This window comes from Macrobrachium nipponense, chromosome 18 (genome assembly GCF_015104395.2).
Source record: "Macrobrachium nipponense isolate FS-2020 chromosome 18, ASM1510439v2, whole genome shotgun sequence".
NCBI lineage: Eukaryota > Metazoa > Arthropoda > Malacostraca > Decapoda > Palaemonidae > Macrobrachium > Macrobrachium nipponense.
This window is the reverse complement of record NC_087211.1, coordinates 21,386,091-21,405,333: the sequence shown is the minus strand read 5'-3', so window position 1 is coordinate 21,405,333 and position 19,243 is coordinate 21,386,091. Positions and strand designations below refer to the sequence as shown.

The 19,243-nt window shown below is 37.2% G+C and overlaps 1 pseudogene; it reads left to right on the top strand.

Moving 5' to 3' along the window:
* Nucleotides 1-19,243, top strand: part of LOC135196918 (succinate-semialdehyde dehydrogenase, mitochondrial-like) — a 176,376-nt pseudogene that overhangs the window by 145,385 nt on the left and 11,748 nt on the right.

Here is a 19,243-nt window from a genome sequence, read left to right as displayed (position 1 = left end):
ATATTAGAATTATTTACTGATCTGTTATGAAGGCAGTTTTTACTGAAAGAGAAATACATATAGCTTTAATCTTTTTCCATCCCAACCTGGTGTTGTACTCAGATATGCCAAGATGCTGGTGTCCCATCTGGTGTTGTGAATGTGATTCCTTGTTCTCGAAATAGAGTACAAGAGATTGGAGGCATTCTCTGTCATTCACCCCAAAGTTCAAGCTCTTTCAATTTACAGGATCCACAGTAGTTGGGACAGGTAAGCCTTAAAAAACAGGTTTTGACGTAGGAAAAACCTATTTTTGGTAGTCACTGTTGAGTCCTCAAAGGAGTTACCCTCCCTGGTGTGCGCCAGCGCCCCAAGGCGATCAGACTAATATCAGAGAAATATCTTTTAGCCGGGTGTTATGCCATAATGATAAATACTATCACAAGTGATAGAGTATAATGGACTCAAAAGACAAGAAGGCATTTTTTCTTGTCTACAGCGAAAGCTGTACCCAGTTTTCCTACGAAAAACCATGGGATTTGGGTAAAGGTATATCCTGCATTGACCAACAGAGTAATGATTTTTGGTCTTTTGGCCGGCCCGAACATAAAACAAGATGGCAGATGTGCATGCGCAGTACGTAGTCACTTCTACAGGTTTTGACGTAGGAAAACTGGGTATGTACAGCTTTCTCTGAAGACGAGAAAAAATGCCTTCTTGTCTTTTGAGTCCATTATACTCTATCACTTGTCATAGTGTTTATCATTATGGCATAATACCGGCTAAAAGACCAGGCTAAAAGATATTTCTTTAATATTAGTCTGATCACCTTTGGGTGCTGGCGCACACCAGGTAGGGTAACTCCTTTTGAGGATGAAACAGTGATTACACTATCAAAAAGCTAAATATACTATTGTAATTTCATTATTTTCCAAAAAAAATCTTTTCAGAAGAAAACTTGAATACTCATACCCTCAGCAGATTACCATTTTATATGTAACTTGTCCAACGTCAAGTAATTACATAGCTAAAAGTTTCTAGTATCAGCAGCTAAAAATATCTGAAATTCGTGGTAGAGATTCTTTTGTTTTGGTGTAGGTAACTAGTCCCTCCCACTTTTAGGGAAAGGGAGAAACAACTGAGCAGGGAAAACCAATATGTTTCTGCCTGCTATGACAATGCTTGTAAGCAGCAGCAGCTTTTGAAATGCAATCTTCATTGACTTTGGGGGATTATCTTGAAATTGGTGATGTATTTTTGCTTCGGTAGCCTTTCAGCAATTTAGATATTTAATATTGATGACCGATAACGACTTTATAACCTGATTGTGACTATTCATAACCAAATCTTTGCTTTTTGACTTATCATTGAAGTATGTCTGACACAAGTTAGACGAGTATTCACTATTTCAGTACAGGCTGCAATGCTAGACTAACATCAGCAAAGTATGATTATCACACTAAGTACATCTTGCAGGGTCAAGTATGTTCAGCTAGTTTGTCTTGTACCGAGTGCATGGATTGGGGACCTAAGACATGGAAAGTTTTAAATTATCTGAATGAAATGGGACATGACATGGAAAATCCTCTTCTTAGTGGCTCTGGTAACAGCCAAAAAAGTCAGTGAAATACAAGCCACGGACAGAAGGATCAAATTTTCTGGAAATGATACAATCTGCTCACTTACTTTTAGGATTTCTTGCTAAGAACGACAATGCTGCTAAACCATGGTATCGATCCTTCAGGATTAAAAGTGTGACAGAAATTCAAGGATCGGAAGACAAGGAGAGGGTTCTGTGCACTGTAAGAGCGTTTTAAGTTTTATCTTGACAGAACTGAAGTAGTTAGAGGACCTCTAGTAACCTCCGGACTTGGGTCAAGGACCCATTACATCCTCTTACTAAAAATGCTTTGTCCTTCTTCCTGAGGGATGTCATTCGAGAGAGACACTTGCAAGTGAGAGAAGAAGATTGTTAGCTATTGAAAGTAAGAGCTCATGAAGTCAGGACCGTAGCTACTTTATTAGCTTTCAAATACAATCTATCTCTTGCCTCCATTCTGGAAGTGACTTCCTGGAGATGCGAATCAGTATTTGCAACGATTATCTCCCGGATGTGGAGACAAAATTTAGAGATTGCAGTACCTTCAGTACCTTGGGACCTTTATCTTTGAGTCCCAGGGGAGTCTGGGGGATACAATGTGTCTGGGTAACAACTAGTTTTTATGGTTGGGGTGGTGGTAATTTTAATGATAAGGTATGGGTGTGACAGTTTTATTTTGTCTGGTTATTATATTGTTGGTACTATGCCTTGGGCAGGGGTAATTATTTAGTCCTTACTAGTGTTCAGAGGTATCCTTTGCTATGAGTCTCCCACTCGTGTAGTATGGCGATCCATGGCTATAAGCGCTCATACTGTTTAAGATGAGTACAATACTAGCGACAGTATCATCCTACTCTGCTGTTCTCTTAACAGGTAAGGAAAACAAGCACTCTTGTAGTGCTAAGCAGAAATACTTTCTCAATTCATTGCACTTATTAACATTGTTTGTGAATAGAATAGTCATGTATCCTGCTCCTATCAACATGGGAATCAGCTATGTAATTACTTGGTAAGTTACATATATAAAAATTACATTTTTATAATAAAATTAGATTTTATATATGTACTCACCAAGTAACTACAGAATGGGAGCCCACCCACCTCCCCACACATGGACATGTGCAAAACAAATTGGTTTTCTCTGCTCAGTTTTTCCTCTCTTTCCCAAAAGTGGGGCCGACTAGTTACCTACACCAAAACTGTAGATGGGTAGTGCTGTCAATGCACCTCATGCAGTGCAATGTAGCCATTACTTAAGGTTCTATGCAGCGTTCCTTCAGTCCCTAGCTGCAAGCACTTTCTTCCTTTTACTGTACCTCCTTTCATATTATCTTTCTTGCATCTTACTTTCTCCATTTCCTAATAATTGATTCATAGTGCAACTGTGAGGCTTTCCTCCAGTTACATCTTTCAAACCTTTTCACTGTCAATTTCTGTTTCAGCACTGAATGGCCTTAGTTGCCCCAGTGGTTGACATTATGCCTAAAATCTATACATTAAATCAAATTACAACACACAAACAAGAATCACTACTGTGAATTTCACATTTTTTTCAGCTACTGATACTGGAAACTTTAGCTATGTAATTACTTGGTAAGTACATATAAAATCTAATTTTATTATAAAAATGTCATATTGTTATATAAGACAAGTCACTAATAATTATTAGCTAAATATACTTACATAGATTGTACTGGATATTTTGAGCATAGGTGTTTTCCAAAATCTCTTAAGAGATGGGTATTTTCTCAAGTATCAAAAGTTCTTTGGAATAGAGTAATACAGTATTTGAATTTATATCCAGCAGATTTAATTGCTTATAAAACAATTCATGCAAACTATTTTCTATACTACAGTGGCTTTACTCCCAGTGTGGGCAAACTGTTAAGAAGCTTTCACTTGAGCTAGGAGGTGACGCCCCTTTCATAGTATTTCCCACAGCCAATTTAGATGCTGCTGTACAGGGGATCATGGCATCAAAGTTCCGAAACACTGGGCAGGTGAGTGCATAAATGCTAAAAAAGATAAATTTTGTTGACCTAATAAATTTCATCACTGATATTTTCTCTGTATGGACAGATTTTTGTTTTTTGTTTTTCAAAAATAAAATCTTATACAAAGGCTTATAATGGTTGTCTCAGGGTAAAAAATTACGAGAATGATACTTCCATTCACTTGATTCGCAGCTGAATTTGAAATGCTTTAGTAATTCATATTTTCATTATTAAGTCTGACATTTAACAGGCTTTATGAAAACAGAATTGCAAAAATTTCTGTACGAATATCAGAGCAAGTAAACAACCATTACCAAACACAGTAGAGGACTTTCAGCAATCCAGTTTTATGTGGGAAGAGGCGCTATTTCTATCATAACATCACAGCATATAGTTTATTCTATCATGAAATAGATTAAATTGCAGCCTCTTCCTGGAAAAGAATATGCAAAATTCTTTCTCTATAAATACAGTACATATATGTACTGAAGAAATTGAAATTTTCTTAGCGTATTATCATACAGTAGTAAGAAAATTTACTATACAGGTGTTTCCATAAGTTTTTCATGTAATGAATACTTAAGGTTACTTTATGGAAACACTTGTAGATACAAGTTGTATACATTAGTGCCTTTTCATTATTGTGTAAGCAGATGCATAGTAACTCACAAGACTACTTGATTATAGTGAACCCCCAATATTCACGGACTAATGTATTCGCAGATTTCTCTCTGGAACATATACTCCCATTATTTGCGGAAAATTCTCCTATTCGGGGTTTTGTATATGAGATTTCTTTCAATTTCATCAGAAAATGCACTTTTTGTGATAAAATTGCTAAAAAAACCAGGTATAAACATTTTGTGTTTTTTTTCTTGAGTTTTAACTAGCAGAACAGGCAGTTTTAAGCATTTTTTATAGGGGTTTTAACTATTCGTGGGGGTCTGGTTCCCATCCCCCGCGGATACGGGGCAAGCACTGTATATTGAAAGAAATATATCTTTAAAAATTCCTTATCCCTTGTTAAACCTGGTGTAATTTATTTTCTCTCTTTTTCCCGCAGCAAAAATAATTGCAGGCTGTAGTAATGCTTGGTTGAAACACTATAAGAATTGGCACTTATGTTTATTTTAAATAAGAGTGAATGTTGTGATGTCCTTGATCAGTTCTTCAGTCAAGTCTTGAGCAAGCATCTCCAGACCGGACTTTCAATGTAGACTTGTTGGATTAAATATAAATATGGAAGATATTTGTACATCATTTTGTATTCACTCAGGTGCTGTGGCTACTGGTAATTTTTTTTCAAAGAATAGTGCATTATTTGTATTGACTGGCTATGAGTTTTTTTTTTTTTCCCTAAGAATAAAGAATTATTTTTATTGACATTTTGAAAAGCAAGCACTGATTGAAATATTAGTAACAAATAGCATTATAAAAATGAAAGGTACAGTTAATATAAGTTTTTTATTGCAGTGTCTTACCAAACAATTATACAGCTGCAGGTTCCCTATATGGCAGACAAACTTCCGCGATGGTTTGTGACGTCATCTCCCGCCACTTGAAGGAGGAACAGGTACAACAGACCAGGTGTCACCAATTCGTTCTCTGCCGGCTTCTGGTTAAGTTAGTACAGCCTCGTCTGCATCTTCCACAGATCCAGTTTGTCCTGTCTCTCCTTCTCTTCCATGTCTCCAATCTTGAGTCCTCCTTCTCCTGCTCCTTTAACTCCTTTACCAGCTTCCCGTGTAGTTTCTCCCAACACCATTGCCAGCCTCGAAACTAGGTTCGAGAAAAAGTCCAATATTCTTGCCAGTAGGGTTATGTAGTTAGGTTTTACAGTTAAGTCTTTTCTAGAAAAGGCTAATTCTAATAAAGAAGTGCCAAGTTTTAGTGCAGTGTGCTTTCTGAGGGGGTGGCTGCTTTCTGAGGGGGTGGCTGCTTTCCCACGAGTTCTCCTAGACTAAGGTCCCTTTCCCGCTCCCCCACCTTGAGGAGAAGACATACTGGAAGTCCAAGGGAGACTGGCGGGGCTCGCCCACAAGCAGTCGCTTCCTCCGTCGATCCTGTAGTGCACCAACAGATTTCGACAGAACACTGTTGGAAAGGTGTTTTGTTCATTGCTCCACTATCATTAGAGTCTAATGATTCTTTTCCCATGAGGCATCGTAAGTGGCGCAGTTCATCAGTTTCTCGTCCATTGAAAAGACGCGCGACTGCAGGGGATTTCTCATCTCCTCTTGTTAAGAAGTCCAAGGAAGGGGATCTCGGTCCATGTACTTCTTGTAGTGTCGTTACTTCTACTTCTCCTCAAGATCAATTTTCGACTTCAGTCTTTTTGGACCCTCGAGGTGGTCGTTGTATTTTGACGCCTTCAAAACATTCGACACTTGTACATTCATCAAACCCACCTTAGACTTCTTGTGCAACATCTGCTTTGACGAGTATCGATCCATTGGTGTCGAAAGTTTTGACACTTGCGACTTCTGCTGTTTCGACTCAGGATAAATCGAATCTATTCCCTCGGAAACAGTTGGAAGAGTTGATGGCTTATTTGAAGGGCAAGCAGTTGGCTGTTAAGCCAGCAGAACCTTCTCTTTCTCCAGTTTTGTCGGAGGAAGAAGAGCAGGAAGCAGACTCTATTCCCATGTCGGCATATTCGAGTCTTCTACTGTATCTCTTGGATACGTACCCCGATTACTTTATTGCAGCAGCTCCTAGATCTCCTGCTTCGATTTTTTTATATGAGAAAGACGCATGTGGACCCTTTGCTTCCCAAGTTAGTTTTGTCAAAGGCTTCGAAGTAGTCTCTTCATATTGTAAAAGACTGGTTATCAGCTAAGAGAGAGTCAGGCAAGGCTTCTTTTGCTTTTCCACCATCGAAGCTCATCAACAAGAGATACTGTTTCTATGTAACTGGAGAAGCTCCTTCCATGGGAGTTTCTGTCTCCTCCCAGGGGAATTTCTCCGGTCTTGTCGACACTAATTGCAGAGCGGTGTTTTCGGTCGCAAAGGTGTTCTTTTCTTCCTCCGAATTAGATCATTTGGTCAAGAACCTCTTTAAGGTTCTGGAAATTATGAGTTTTCTGGACTAGATAGTCGGAGCTCTTGGTTCGAAGATTGAGGATTGCCCTTCTATTCCAGAAAATGTGATGTCAAATTGGTTCGGGAATCTTTCGTGTGCGGACAAATCTGTCAGGGACACTTCTGATGAGATCACCCCTCTCTTTCCCTTTGGGACTTAAGAAGAGATAACGTTGGTGCTCCTTCGTCGTGAAAGTAGTTACTTCTTCCCAGAAGTCTGCCTTGCTTTTCTCGCTGTTAGATAAGCAACATTTATTTCCGGAAGAGACAGTTAATGCTATTCTTTCTGCTTTGGAGAAAAAATTGAGAAATGATCTGTTGGCCCAGTCGACTAAGCGAGTGAAAGCCACCTCTATGACTCCTGTAAAATCTTCCTCTCCTTTGCAGCAGCCTTTTCATGGAGGCAGATCCAGGCCGGGGGGGGGGGGGGGGGGGGGTTCTTTTCCCATTAGACCTCACTCGAACCTACACCCCCCTTCTAAATCCACGACAAAACCTTCTAAGCCATCACCTAAGTAATATGACTATCCTTCATACTCTGGTAGGTGCCAGGATGTACCTGTTTTGGGAGGAGTGGAATCGCAGAGGGGCAGATCCTTAGGTGGTCCAAGTTCTTCACCTCGGTTACTCCATTCCTTTCTAAACTCCTTCCCCTCTCTCCAATGCGCGATCGCCGCATTGTCAGCTTACTTCTCCAGGCTCAGAGAGGTTTGTAGCACTAACCAAAGAGGTGGGAGCTCTCCTTCAGAAGGAGGCAGTAGAGTTAGTAATCGACAAGTTGTCTCTGGGGTTTTACAACCACCTTTTTGTAGTCCCCAAGGCATCGGGGGACTGGAGACCCATGTTGGATGTGAGCACTCTGAACTTGTTTGTCTCAAAAACAAAGTTCAATATAAAAACTACCCACTCGGTCCTAGCATCGCTTTGCCAAGAAGAATGGATGGTCTACTTGGACATTTAAGATGTTTATTTCCATATTCCAATTCATCTGGAATCAAGGAAATTTGTTTATTTGTTTTCATGGGTAAAGTATTACAGTTTAGACCACTGTATTGGTCTTTCAACGGCTTCTTAGGTGTTTACCCAAGTAGTGGCTCCTCTAGGGAAGTGGCTACATCTCCTGGGTATCAATGTGGCATGCCTTCAGGTAGTTAAGGAGTTCCTGAACCATCAATCTTGTTCTGCTCTCCAGTGGATCAGTCATCTGGGTACCTTAACGTCAGTAGAGAATTTTGTAAGACTCAGAAGGTTATATATGCGACCCCTTCAATTCTTCCTGAAGGCATCGTGGTGCAGGAAGTCTCGGCTGGACTCGAAGGTGTTCAACATCACGAGATCAAAGAGGATCTAGCATAGTGGCTCTCAGAACTGAGACTCTCGGAAGGCATTTCTCTTCTTCCTCTCCACCCAACCTTACAGTTCTTTTTTTAATCATCCGACATAGGTCAAGGAGCAGTCTTGGGAGAGATGACAGTGCCGGGAATATGGACGATTAAGCAGAGTTCCTTTCACATCAACATAAAGGAGTTACTAGCGGTCTATCTGGGTCTGCAAGACTTTCTTCTTTTCCTAAAAGTATCTAGAGGCTTGGCTCCCTCAACGATTAGGGGTTACAGGGCGACGTTAGCATCTGTATTCAAAGGCAGAGGCAGTGACCTGTCTAATAATAGTGACCTTTCAAACTTGATTTAGTCTTTAGAAACTTCTAAGTGCTCAAAAGATTGTGTGTCTTGGAACCTTGACGTAGTGCTCAAGTGGCTTTCGAGTTCTTCTTTCGAACCAATGCGGTCTTCTTCAATGATGAATCTAACCAAGAAGACATTATTCTTGATAGTGTTAGCTTCAGCAAAACGTGTTAGCGAACTCCGTGCTATGGAGAAAAAGAGTTGGCTTCTCACAAGGGGATGCAGTATACTCTTTGATGTTGAGTTTTCAAGCCAAGAACAAAAACCCTTCAAAACCTTAGCCCCTCTCCTTTACACTCAAGAATTTGGCTGATATTCTCGGTCCAGAGGAAGAAGAAAGACTCTAATGCCTAGTAAGAGCTCTTAGATATTATCTCCACAGAACAGCGAAAATAAGAGCTCCATCTTCTCGACTGTGGTGGTGTTCGGTGAAGAATCCCTCTCGTCCCCTTTCGAAGAACGCGATCTCCTTCTTCTTGGAAGAACTTATTGTTGAAGCACATTCTCATGTCAACACAGAAGACTATCCTGTGTTGAAAGTTAAGGCACACGAAGTCTGAGCAGTAGCGACCTCTCTGGCATTACAACATAATTTGTCGCTATCCGCCATTCTGCAGAGTACCTTTTGGAGGTCAGTCGGTGTTTGTGTCTCATTACCTAAAAGAGATTGAAACGGTGTTTGAAGACTGTATTTCTCTTGGTCCTGTTTCCGCAGCTGGCATGGTGTTAGGCGAAACGACATGGGGGTGGGTCCCTCGCTGTATTTTCGCCTTGTATCAAGATTGCCGTGTTAAGGGAAGCTGGGGGTACTTTTACCTGGAGTACTCACCAGTCAATTATTTTTTATATGGCAAGTATAGGTTTTTAATATGGTGTAGGTGACTTCTTGTCCACTTGCATGCGGTATCTGGTCTTCACCCAGGGCAAGGGCAATATTGTTTTTTTCCCCTTTGTCAAGTCAGCAGTGAACTGCCATGACTGCAAAGGAATTCCACTCTATGTAGAGGCACTCTTTGGACAGACATCCAAGCCCTCTACTACATAAGACGATGAGCACTGACCAGAGGCAGCATATTTTCCTGCAGTGGCTCTCTTACAAGGAAAGGTACAATAGTGCTGATCATTGTCTTTTTTCAAGGATCTTGTTATATTTTTTAATTAAGCATACATCCACAGGCCCCCATCCTTGCAATGGGTAATCAGCTGTATAATTGTTCGGTAGGACACTGCAATGAAAATGAAATTTTATGGTAGGACACTGCAATGAAAATGATATTGTTAAGATACAATAAAGTTTTGTACATACTTACCTGGCAGATATATACTTAGCTATAGACTCGGTCGTCCCGACAGAATTTCAAAACTCGCGGCACACGCGACAGGTAGGTCAGGTGATCCCCCATTCCCGCCGCTGGGTGGCGGGATCTGGAACCATTCCCGTTTTCTAAGACATAATTTCTCTTCCACCTGTCTCCTGAGGGGAGAATGGGTGGGCCATTAATCGTATATATCTGCCAGGTAAGTATGTACAAAACTTTATTGTATCTTAACAATATCATTTTTGTACATGAAAACTTACCCAGCAGATATATACTTAGCTGATTGGCACCCTTGGTGGAGGGTAAGAGACAGCTAAAACATAATGATAATACTTATACTAAATACTTTAAAAAACAGGGAAAAAACAACATATGTTCTTGGATATAATAATCCATGGTTCCTATCTGATTGGGCTGAAGACTTCATGACTACTGTCAATGAGTCTGCCTGCCTCAAGAGTCCCAGCGAGGTATGGACCTATGGCTGAATAACTCTTTGGATCGTGTCAATGGGGGCTAGCCTGCTTACGCAACAGAGCCTACTCTGGATCGTACCAATGGGGGCTGACCCACTTACATGGTAGAGCCTTTTATTATTATTATAAAAGTAGTTTAACCAGACCACTGAGCTGATTTTCAGCTCTCCTAGGGCTGGCCCGAAGGATTAGATAAAATGCCAGGTCTAGCTCTTAGGCCAGAGCTGGGACCAAGTTGGTCATTCAGGATAAATAAATAAATTGCACCATGGCAAATGCTTTCATACTAGAACACACACACAATAAATACTTTTACTCATGTTCCCTTACATACATACTAAAACGGTATATTAAAATTCAGAATTAGTTTTAACTTTTTGAAATGTTTTAAAATTCACTAAAAACACCAATGTTTTATATTTTATCAATTAAATTGCAGTTCCTCAAAAAAGTCAAATCGGAACTACCGAAAAATGTAAAAGATTCTGACAAAATTTCTTTTATTGTCTTATTTCCAAAAGTGGACAGTCTCTGCTGGTCATACTTTTGGACACTCGCACAAGATGTCTGACTGTTACCAACTCCTTGCACTCCGAACACTCTGGAGCAGATCGTGTGGGCTGCTCATTAAGTGTCCATGTGTCAGACGGGTATGGCCTATACGGAGACGTGTCAGAATTTACTTGTTCATGTCTCTCTCTCTGATATGATGAACTCCATTTTCCAACATCAGGTTTTATTTGCTTTAATTTGTTATTTTCTGACTCTTCATTCCAAATATGTTGCCATTTCCTTAAAATACCCATCTTTATGTATGTTACATAATCACTCATTGGGAGATTCACGCTTGATCTTAGTCATTTGAATTGCTTCTTTGGCTGCTTTGTCAGCCTCTTCATTTCCTTTGATCCCTACATGGGCAGGGATCCAACATATTTCTACTTTTTTCCCAATAATATCTAATTTATGAAGTGATAATTTAATTTGTTGTACTATATTATTTTTTGGATTGTAACTCTGGATTGCTTCTATGGCACTTCTCGAGTCACTAAAAATCACAAAATTATTGAGTGATGTTTCTTTAATTATTTTTATGGCCGAGGCTATTGCGCAAAGTTCTGCTGTGAATATGAAGCTGTATTAGGAAGAGAGGAATTGGTATGATTTGTCCTGGGACACTGCAGCATATCCCACTTCATGTTCCGATTTAGATCCATCTGTGAATATTGCATAATGTGGACCTTTTCGGTTCATATGTTCTATTGTATGTTGTCTATGGTGTGATGGCGTATATAAGTATTTTTTTGATAAATATTTTAATTGTGTGCAAGTTTTCATTTTATTCATTGTCCAAGACGGAGGTAATTTTACTACTGGAGGAATTTGTATATTCACATTTAGTGACTCAAACAGTCTTCTAGCTCTAATTGGAAAAGGGGGTGGATGATTGTTTATAAAAATATCTCTTGAGTTCAAATAATAGTTTTTTTGGGGGGGGTTGGAGAATCGCTTCCGAATTCTCAGAGCACTCTTCATTATAACAAGCTCTCTATGGAGAGAGAGAGGTAGTTCACCACATTCAACCTGTAAGGAAGAGGTCGGTGATGATTTAAAGGCTCCATGAACATATTCTAAGGCCCTCATTATGAACTGGGTCCAACGTTTTCAGTTGCTGCATCTGACGCCGAGCCATATACTTCGCTACCGTAATCAATTATAGATAGGACTGTTGCTTTGTACATAATGTAAGGGTTTGTCTACGGCTCCCCAATTAGTGTTTGATAATTTTCTAATTAGATTTAATGTTTTTTTACATTTTGATTTCAAGTATGTTATGTGGTGGTTTTCCAGTTTAAGTGAGTATCAAACACTAAACCTAAAATTTTGCAGTTTGTCTAATTGGATACTATGATGTTTCTGATTTTTAAATCTATTACTTCATCATTCATCCATCTTTTATCTTTATAAAATACTACTGCTTGAGTCTTATGTATGGATAACTTAAATCCTACAGATGAGGTCCATTCATTTATTTTTATAATACTTTTATTAATGATGCGTTCTGCATGTTTAATACGTGAGGCTGAATAATATATGGCAAAATCATCCATGTAAAGGTTGCTTTTAATTCCAGTGGGTAGATTTTTATTAATATCATTAATTGCCAGGGTAAACAGTGTGCCACTAAGGACACTTCCCTGTGGAACACCATTTTCAAGTGGAAATGTTCTCGATAATACATCATCGATTCTCACTTGAAACTACGATTTGTTAAAAAGTTTTGGATGAACCTAGGTAAATGTCCACGAATGTTGTTATTTTGTAAAGTTTTTAATATAGGGTACCATCCAGGTAGTATCATAAGCCTTTTCGATGTCAAAAAAGACTGCTACAGTTATTTGCTTTCGCTCAAATCCTCTTCGTATATGGTCCTTACCTTACAGACCTTACATCTTGTTCGGGTTGCCCCAGGTCCCTCAGTGTGAGGCAACCTCTAAGTGTTACCAGAGAGTTGCTAGTACATCTTCCGGTATATTTTGCATCTTCCAATCTTGGATGGTCTGGGATGCAGTTTAGATATTTGTCGAGTTATTCTTAACACATCTACGCTCACTCCTGATATATTCCTCAGATGAGCTGGCAACGCATTGAATAGACGCTGCATTATCGATGCTGGGTGCTAGTGGATTAATGTCCTGTGTGCTTTCCTTATTTTTCCTGGTATAGTTTTGGGCACTATTAATCTACCTCTGCTGCTCTTTCTGATATTTTTAGTTCCATGATATTTTCTGCTATTCCTTCTATCTGTTTCCATGCCTGAATTATCATGTAGCGTTCTCTTCTCCTTTCTAGACTATATAATTTTAAGAATTGTAGTCTTTCCCAGTAGTCTAGGTCCTTAACTTCTTCTATTCTAGCTGTAAAGGACCTTTGTACAATCTCTATTGTGCAATATCCTTTTGATAGTGTGGGTACCATATCATATTGCAATATTCAAGTGGACTACGAACATATGTTTTATAAAGCATAATCATGTGTTCAGCTTTTCTTGTTTTGAAGTGCCGTAACAACATTCCCCATTTTTGCTTACATTTTGCCAACAGAGTTGCTATTTGTTGATCATTGGCATAACATGTTCCTATTCATCATCACACAAGGTCTTTAACTGCTTCCTTATTTGTGATGGTCTCATATTAGGTCCCTTATATGCATATAGCTTTCTTTCTCTGTCTCCATAATTTATTGATTCAAATTTATCAGAGTTAAATACCATCCTATTTACCTCTGCCCAATCATATACTTTGTTAAGGTCTCTTTGTAGAGGCGTTCACCTATCTTCATCACAAGTTAATTTCTCTACTTATTCTTGTGTCATCTGCGAAACTACTCACTAACCGAATCCTTAACATTATGTCTATGTCTCAATCATAATAACAAACAGTATTGCAGCTAACACCGTACCTTGCGGCACACCGGATATTACCTTGGCTTCATCCGATTTCTCGTCGTTTGCTATAACTATCTGTTTTTCTGTTGTGTAAAAATTCTTTTAACCATCTTCCTACTTTATCCACGATATGTGTTTTCTAATTTTCTTCGCTAATATATTATGGTCTACTTTATCAAAAGCTTTTGCAAAGTCTAAATAAACCACATCTGTTTCATTTCCGCTTTTCATATTTTTGAATATGTTCTCACGGTGGACTAACAGTTGGGTTTGTGTACTTTTTCTGGGTACGAAACCATGTTGTCCTTTATAAACAAATTATTTTTTATTAAATGTTTCATAATATTTTTCTTCATTACCCTTTCATACACTTTCATAATATGTGATGTTAGACTCACAGGCCTATAATTACTTGCCTCTAGTCTTGATCCACTTTTGAAAGTAGGGGTAATATATGCTAATTTGTGCTCATCATAAATCTTGCCTGTATCTACACTTTGTCTTAATAATATTGCAGTGGCTTTGCGATAGAATGAACTATTTCTTTAACAAAATAGCAGAATTAATTCCATCAGGCCCTTGCAGCAGCTCCATTTTTAATTTCATTAATAGCCATGCACAATATCAGCATTCATTAATATCTATGTCAGCTAAATATTCACTATTTTCATCCCTTACTTCTATATCATTATCTTCATTATCTATTCTAGGGGTGAATTCTCTCTTATATCGTTCTGCCAGTATGTTGCAAATTTTCCTTTTTTTCATTCGTTAATTCTCCCCTTCAATTCTCAGAGGGCCTATTTCTATTCTTCTTTTATTCATCTTCTTCGCATATGAGTATAATAGTTTTGGGGTTTTGCTTGATATTTAATAGGGTTTTTTCTTCCAAGTCCCGTTTTTCATTTTCTTTTGATTGTATAATCTTTTGTTCTGCATTTTCTATCTTACTTTTTAGTTCTATAACTTTCCATGCATTTTTTTTTCTTTTGCAAGACCTTTTTTTCCACTTTCTGATTTTCTGGAACAAGATCCTTCTGTCTCTTGTATGCATGAATGATGTTTACTTTTCTTCTTCGGTATATATTTTTCCACTATTTTCTCCAATATTTTATATAATATCTCTCCGTATTTACCCTTATGTCATCACTTACGAAAATGTTATCCCAATCTTTGTTTAATTTCTTCATTAATTTCTGACCATTTTATATTTTTTACTGTAGAAGTTGTATTTTCCACCTATCCTTCCCACTTTTTCATTTCTTGCTTATCTCTATTTTCACTGGCTTTGGAATGAACTGTTAATTCTATGACATTATGGTCTGAAATACTCGCATTATAAACTATTATTTCTTTAACATAATTCATCTCGTTCACAAATACTAGGTCTAAAGTATTTTTCCTTTCTTGTTTGGCAGGTGATTTATTTGTTGAATGTGTATTCTAGTAGCATATCTAATAGCTTTTTCAAATTGCCTTTATCTTCTGCACTACTATTACTCTCTTTTTATATGTATAAGTACAACCACAATCTCCTATTCGTTCTTTCCATTCTACGAAAGGAAAGTTGAAGTCACCAGATAGGAGATAGTCCAGTCCTTGTGATTTCTACATATATCATCCAATTTTTCAATTATTAAGTCAAACTCTTTAGTATTAGGAGGTCTATATATTACTATGTTCATCAATTTTTCAGATTCAAATTCTACCGCTATTAGTTCACATTCTGAGTTACTATATTTCTCATATATTTTTCCTTGTTTTTTGTCTTTCCCATATATTGCGGTTCCCCCTTGAGTTCCTATTTTTCTATCTGATCTATAAGTTTGGAACCCTTTATTTGATCATCATTCCCAGTCTCTTGGAATACCAGGTTTCACTTATATTCATTATATCTATTTTCTTTTCATTTTGGGTTAGTTCTTCTAAGTACTCTATTTTTCTTTTTGAGTTACTCGTAACTAAACCCTATATATTACTATGTTCTGGGTTAGAGAGAGAATCTAACGTAGATCTGTTGCACTGTGACCCAAATTGAGTGGGAGTCAAGATTTTATTTTCTCGAATGTGCCATGTTAATCAAGCATTAACCATTTTTTCTAGTAACTTGCACAAGCAACTTGTTAGAGAAATTGGTCTGTAGTTATTTGCATCACTGGATCTTTTCCAGGTTTGGGGATAGGAATATTATGCTTTACGCCACTCATCAGGAAAATAAATTTCTAAGCCATAAATGATTATAAAATTGTAACAAGTATGTCTTCGCCAGAGGTGCTAAGTGGCAGATCATCTCAAAACAAATATTGTCACCTCAGGAGCAGATTTATTGCTGTTAGTGAGAGGATATTCAAACTCTTCCATATTAAATTTTCTATATAATATATGTCTTTGTTTCGAAATTCATTGTTGATTAGTTCTATATTATTTTTCTTTCTTATGCGGAAGTGATCATCTAAATTTCTGTCACTACTTACATTTGCTAAGTTTTCTCCTATTATATTACTCATTTCTTTTGGATCGAGTATTCTTTTTCCGTCTTTTAATATGGCATGTCTGGGTGGTTTCACATGGGTACCATTTATTTTCCTGAATTTTTTCCCATATTTTTTTTATGGGAGTATTATTAGAGAGATCTGATACATATTTCCTCCATGAAATTATTCTTCCTTGAATTACTTCCTTTCAAAATTTTGCAGATATTTTGTTGTATATAGGTTTTAATGCCTCAATTTCTAGTAACAATATAATCATTTTTTGTAAAGTACTTTCTAATATTGGTAATGTTTTATTTTATTTTACTGAACTTTCTATTCAAATTATCCAATCGTCTCCCTATTGAGTGTTTTATATTTATTAATTCTGTTAGCTTTCGGACCACCATGGAACTTTGTGTTTTGTTGGATGGGGTTTTGAGTTTGGTATTGCTTTATCAGCAGCATTTTTGATGAAATGAACAAGAAACTATTAGTTTCATTATGGTCTTTTTAGATATTCAAATGGTGGTATACTTCTAGTATGCATTTCATATTGCTCCCAGTCTGCTTTATAAATATTAGTGAGGAAAGTGTTTTGCTGGGTTATTTTGTAAAAAGGAAATTAATATTGGGAAATGATCACTGGGTGTACAAGTCATCAATTGTGTTCCAATCTAATCTGTCAACATACTTGTTGAACATAGAGTTAAGTCTACAGAGGAAAATTTGTTCCATGTGTTTTTGAATAATATGTGCTAACTTCATCATCATTTATACAACATATGTCATTTGAATCTATAAGTTCTTCTACTTTACTTCCTGCTCTATTTGAGTTTGAACAGTTACAGTCCCATATTGGGTTGTGAGCATTAAAATCCCCTACTATTAACATAGGTTCTTTGGCATTTTTAAGTAATTCATTTGGTTGGTTGTATAAATTATAAATGATATAATTATAGTTTTTAATTCGAATTTTAATACCTGATATTTGGAGGTCAGCAATGTTTACAGGTACTTTGTCATAACATACTTTGTTATGTACATATATATATGCCTGTACCTAAATTTCCTTCTTCTACCTGTGATGTTGATATTAAGGTATATTTACCTATTGTTGGAATTGTATTATTGACATGTTGTAGACATAATATCATTGGTTCATATTCCTTAACTAACCTTTGTACTTCTCCCAGGTGTAATCTGGTCTGTAGACCATTTATGTTCCATTGTATAGTATAACTATTGAAAATATTATGTTACATCGGTCGTGTTTGTTTTCTTTTTTTGTATTATCATTAACTTGATTTTTTTCTAAAATTTTGTATACCACATTCATTTGTTTATCTTTATAATATTTCAAGTGCTCAATGCACATACATCCTTTTTCATGGGTGTTTAAATCGGTGGCCTCTTTCTTTCTATATTTCATAAAATTTCTTATAATATTTGTTAAGCAATCTTTTGTAATATTTTTTTTTATCATTGCACAATGCAATGAAGCAATCATTGCAGCCACATGTGTTGTCATGTATATATACTGCTTTATTTGTTCTATTGTACCGATTATTGGTGATGGAGTAATCTCATCACCCTTGACATAGTCACCATCATCCATGGTATGGTTCTCCTCCACTTCTTTGGTTTTTTGGATCTCTGCATCCATAGGTTTTATTATTATTTTGTTGGAGAGTAAATGTATGTCCACATTTTGTTTTTGTTCTTTCTTCATATCTTTGGTTTTTTGGTTTGACCGATGTTTCTCTGATTATAATTGGTTTCTTTGTTTTTGGTGGTGGGTTCTCTCTAAAGGTCTTTTTTTTTTTCTTTAATTTTCGGTACATCACAACTTCCTACTTCCACCTCTGTGATAGTATTTTCTTGTGCGTCTATATTGCATTAAATCTCAAATGAATTTGATAGAATATTATCTAATTCATTTGCACTAGTTTCCTGATTTTTTACGATCTTAGTTTTTTTCCTGCATATTACAGACTTCTTCTTGAGATCTACTTTGTTGCATCTTGTTACTTCTATCTGTATGTTTTTTTGTTTCATTACTGGTTCCCCGTTATAGAAGAATATGTACGTTCTTAGCAGGATCTTGAATTCCTCTCACTTTTAATTCTAATTAGCCTCTGCTATAGGCATGCCTGTCCTTTCTTTTAAACATTTTTAGTCAGTGTTGTATATGTAATGCATGCATTCTTTGGATCTTGCATGATGATTCTGCTCCACAGTTTACACACTTAGGTTCACCGCACTTCCATTTGGTGGTGTGTTCTGTATATCACAGTAAGCGCACACAGGTTCATTCCTACAATTTCTCTTTGTGTGTCCATACTTACTGCAATTTTGACACTGCAGTGGCTTTGGAATATAGGGTCTTAATTCTCTATTTTGACCTAGAATTTTTATTTTTTGAGGTAGATCTGAACCCTCAAATTTTATTGTTTGCTATTTTTAGTATTTGTTTATTGAACCTTCTTTTGCTTATTGCATCATAAAACCTCGCAATCCTCTACCTTGGGGTATCTCTTTTTGAGAGAGTCTAAACAGCATTTTCTTATTTTATTGGCTAGTCGTTATTGTCAGGAAGTACGATGGTACCCTGGATACTGTTCATATTATCATGTTTTTTTACTTTGACAATAATGTTATCTATTGTTTTTAAAGACAAATAATCTTCAGACTGACTTTTGTTGTAGCTCTATAACGCCAAGTCTTTTCTTTTATTTTTCTGAACGACATTTCTGCCGTTGGATGGCTATTTAATAAGCAATTTTCCAATTTCAAAGCTGAAATATTTTGTTCTGCTTCCATAGTAAGAAACCTTGACCAACTTCCACTCCCAAAGAGGGAGTCAAAGCGAGTCAAAGTTGGGTCATGTCGGTACTTAGGTTTCCTTGGTCTGGTATATGGTATTAAAGTTTTAATTACCAACCTGGTCTTTGTGAACTTGAGCTTTCTTCAGAGTGGTCCAAATCCGTTTCCAGAAGTCGTGAGGGGTTTGTTAAATTTTTTCCATATAATTAAGATTTAAATTTCGTCCAGGATGAGGTCCCTCTCACCAGGGAGGCCCAACTGGGGAGGAGCAATACTGTTACACCATGGTAACTTGCCCTGGATATACGCCATACCCACAATGCCTTAAGGGTCGTCAGTCCATGAGATCGGACCCAGTACTGCA